Raw genomic sequence first — 4,419 nt, forward strand, 5'->3', positions numbered from 1 at the left:
AAATGCATTCTAAAAAGTTAAAATTTATCAAAAGTTACACACACAAATACTTTGCCAAGCCAAGAGAAATGTAAACAAACATAAACATGCAGAATTAAATCATAACTGCATGAAATTAACTGCAGTACACACCGCACTATTGTCATAGTTTTGCGACCACCTCCTGTTGCTACTGCAGTGAGCTCAAGTACTGTGAGTATCCGTTTGAAACACCATGTGACACTCATCATCTCCGCATGAGCAGTTTGTCTCTCCAGCAAATTGCATATCGCAGTAAAAAATGATCCCTGGAGGTTCTCACCTAGTTTTCATCATGTTTAGTGCAATACCGTAAGCCCTGAATAACCTCAGGGGACTCGTACAAAGTGCCACTAGTGATGCTGGAAGTTGTCCCAAGAAGCACAGAAAAGTCATAACATTACGAGAAAATATGCAATTGCTTGATATATGCCATCGATGGAGGACTGCAGCTGCAGTTGCCCGCCATTTCCAGATAAATGAATCCAGTGTGAGGACCATTGTAAAAAATGAAAAGGAAATTCATGAAGCTATCGCTGCACCTATGCCAGCAGGCACAAAAACCTTGCACTTTTTACAAAATATATTTTTATCTCGTGTTGCAAATGCAGCTTCTTTGTGGGGATAGGATTGCTATAAGAAAAGCATACCTATAGATTCTAATTTGCTTTGAGAAAAAGTGAAGTCATTACATGGCAACCTAAAGCAAAAGGAAGGAGGAGGATCTCAAACTGGGGAATTTAATGCCAGCAAAGGATGGTTTGATAATTTTAGAAAGAGTATGGCTTAAAAAATGTCAAGATAGCAGGAGAAGCAGCTTCTGGCCGACCAGAGGCAGCAGATGAGTTCCCAGATGCCAGTGAGAAAATCATTGAGGAGGCTGGGCACGGTGCCTCACACCTATAATCCCAGTACATTGGGAGGCTGAGATCACTTGAGCCCAGGAGTTTGAGACCAGCCTGGGCAACATACTGAGACCGCACCCCTACCAAAAATTTAAAAATTAGCTGGGCGTGGTGACATGCATTTTTAGTCCTAGCTACTCAGAAGGCTGAGGCAGGAGGATCAGTTAAGCCCTGGAGTTTGAGGCTGTAGTGAGATCTGATTGTACCACTGCACTCCAACCTTGACAACAGAGAAAGACCGTGTCTCTAAAATAATAATAGTAATAATAATGAATAAGAAAAAGAAGTAAGCCTGTTCATAAGTGCTAAGGAGAAAAATGGAGCAGGGGAAGGGGCTGGGAGTGGTGGGGACAGACATACAGAGGTACGCACTATTAGCAGTTTCTTGAAAATCCTTCCCATCATCTCTGTATGATAGTTTGTTGTTGTCTCTGTTGCTCTGTTGTTTTTCCTTTTCTTTTTCTTTTTATTTTTTGAGATGGAGTCTCACTCCATCACCTAGGCTGGAGTGCAGTGGCATGATCTCAGCTCACTGCAACCTCCACCTCCCGGGTTCAAGTGATTCTCCTGCCTCAGCCTCCCGAGTAGCTGGAACTACAGGTGTGTGCCGCCATGCCTGGCTAATTTTTGTATTTTTAGTAGAGATGAAGTTGATCTCGAACTCCTGACCTCAGGCAGTCCACCTGCCTCGGCCTCCCAAAGTGCTGGGGTCAGAGGCGTGAGCCACCGTGCCTGGCCAATATTTTTGCTTTTCAAATTGGGAGATGTTGCATGCAATTCTAGGTTTCTGATTTCTCTTGGAAAATCAGATGATCTGACATCCACCCTCCCACAGCCTTGGTTGGCAGAAGACACCCTGCCATCCAGGTCAGTGCAGGCTCCTCTTGGCCTCTCTCCTGTCTCCCTTAGGCAACTCAACCCTGTGGGTTTTCCAGCTTCCTCCCTCTTCTTTAGCCCATCCCCGTGCTGCCTCCCAGCAATGTCTTCAGGATTGTTTGTGTTCTCGTGGGGCACCAGGAAGAGGGGCTCCCCACTCCCCACCTGCCCTCTTCTGGTGCTCGCTTTTTCAGAGGCTGCAGGCTCTCCTTGCTATTTTGCTCCTTGAATCTGCTTTGAGCTTCCCTCGTGGTCTCTGCCGGTTCGCTCCATACCTCTGGGCATAAATTAGGAAAAGCCCCCCTACACATGTACATACGCACGCACACACAGACACGCACGCACACAGACGCACACACAGACACAGAGACACACAGATGCACACACAGATGCGCACACACACAGACACGCACACACAGACACACAGGTGAACACACGGACACACACACAGACGTGCGCACACACACACAGACACACACACACACACACCCCGACGCGCACACACAGAAGAGGCCTGCTACTTTCTCACACAGGAAGCACCAATAGCTGTTGACCAAGAACGGCTGCATCCAGCTCTAGATTCCCAAGGAAAGAAAACTTAGAGGTCACCTTGAGCCAAGTGCCCAGCCCAAAGCAGCACTCTACTGCCCCGAGCAAAATCAGTTCCATTGGCAGGACGGAGCGGGCACGATTGCTGGGCAGTCAACAGGTTCCATCACAGACGGCGACCCACTTTCCCCTTCCTCTCCAGCAGGATTTTCATCTTCTGGAAGTTCAAGGTGGAGACAAAGGGAAGTGACCCCGCAGGTTGTTTTATGTGCTGGACAGAAGCACAGACTCCCTTCCCCAGCGGCCTGCAAATCAGGAGGTACTTACACCTCCAATTAGGCAGAAGCCATCTGTTCACTCGTACATACGATAAATACTGAACAAACGTCCTGGACACTGTTCTAGGCACTGGGGATGCATCAGTGAACAACACAGACATCCCTGCCGTTCTGGAGCCAACATTTGAGTGGTGAACCCAGCCAGTAGACAGAATGAACAACTGCTAAAAAAATTGGAAGCAGAGCGGATAATTAAGAAAGGCTTCCAGAAGATGGGGCTTCTCTGTCTCTATAGGGTGATTTGGGAAGGTTTTTGTTTTTGTTTTTTGCGAGTTTTTATTGTTTTTGTTTTTGTTTTTGAGACAGGGTCTCACTTTGCTGCCCAGGCTGGAGCGCAGTGATGTGATCGTGGCTCACGCAATCTCAACCTCCCGCGTTTGAGCAATCCTCTTATCAGCCCCCTGAGCAGCTAGGACTACAGGCACATGCCACCACACCTGGCTAATTTTTGTATTTTTAGTAGAGACAGGGTTTTGCCATGTTGGCCAGGCTGGTCTTGAGCTGCTGGGCTCAAGTGATCCACCCGCCTTGGCCTCCCGAAGTGCTGGGATTACAGGCGTGAGCCACCGCGCCCAGCTGGAAGTCTCCATGGAAAAACTGACATGGGAAGGAACCAGCCCCAGGAAGGAACCAGCCCCTGGAAGGACTGAGGAAGCATATCAGATATCCTGGATAAGGTTTGGTGCATCAGAACAGGAAAGAAGGCCAGTATGATCAGAGTTTAGTCAGGGATGGGGAGAGACATCAGAGCCAGATCCTGTGGAGTTGATGGAGCAGGGGAAGGAGTTTGGATGGTGTTTTAATGCAGTAAGCAGTCACTGGGGAGATCTCAGTGAAAAAGTGATGGGCCCTGATTTACCCAGCCATAGTCTGCAGTAACCACATGGATTTCTAGAGACATTCCTTCTGCGGCTTTCCTCCCCAAACTCCACTGGTGCTCATGTTGACTCATCTGTCATTTTTCACTTCCTTTCTGGCAGAGTAGCTGAGCTGAGCGAACAACAGAGCAGATGGACAATAGTCTGGCCTCTGCGTGAAGCCACCAGTTCACGGGAAATACAGGGGGCAGAGGAACATGTTAAGTGGCACCACAGGGATCCTGAAAGTGGGGAAATCCACAGGACGGGTGACCCCTTTCCTTCAACAAGTAAAGAGCATTAAAATAAAGGAAGGTGGCCGTTGTAGAGTAAAGGAGACTTAAGAAAATACCTGCATAAGCAGAGGATAATTTCAAACAAACCAGCTCACAAAAGACACCTGCGAGACAATGACGGGAAATGTAATGCAGGCAGGGTACTGCATGACATTAAATAATTCTTGTTAATTTAGATGAGTATGATAATGTTATTGTAGTGATTTTTTTTTTAACCTTATCTACTAGAGTTACAAGCTAAAGTATTTATGGGTGAAATGACCTGATGTCTGGCCGGGTACGGTGGCTCATACCTGTAATACCAGCACTTTGGGAGGCTGAGGTGGGCAGGGATTGCCTGAAGTCAGGAATTCGAGACCAGTCTGGCCAATATGACGAAGCCCCATCTCTACTAAAAATACAAAAAATTAGCCAGGCAAGGTAGCACATGCTGGAATTCCAGCTTCTTGGGAGGCTGAGGCAGGAGAATCATTCGAACCCTCAAGGTGGAGGTTGCAGTGAGCCAAGCATGTGCCACTGCACTCGAGCCTGGGTGACAGAGTGAGATTCTGTCTCAAAAAAAAAAAAAGACCTGATGTCT

The 4,419-nt window shown here is 47.5% G+C and overlaps 1 protein-coding gene across 1 annotated transcript in view; it reads left to right on the top strand.

The window, feature by feature from the left end:
• Positions 1 to 4,419, top strand: part of SIPA1L3 (signal-induced proliferation-associated 1 like 3) — a 328,322-nt gene that overhangs the window by 183,970 nt on the left and 139,933 nt on the right. The gene's annotated exons all lie outside the window — the stretch shown is intronic.

The sequence above is a fragment of the Colobus angolensis genome, unplaced genomic scaffold (genome assembly GCF_000951035.1).
Source record: "Colobus angolensis palliatus isolate OR3802 unplaced genomic scaffold, Cang.pa_1.0 Scaffold34, whole genome shotgun sequence".
In the NCBI taxonomy this organism is placed as follows: Eukaryota; Metazoa; Chordata; class Mammalia; order Primates; family Cercopithecidae; genus Colobus; species Colobus angolensis.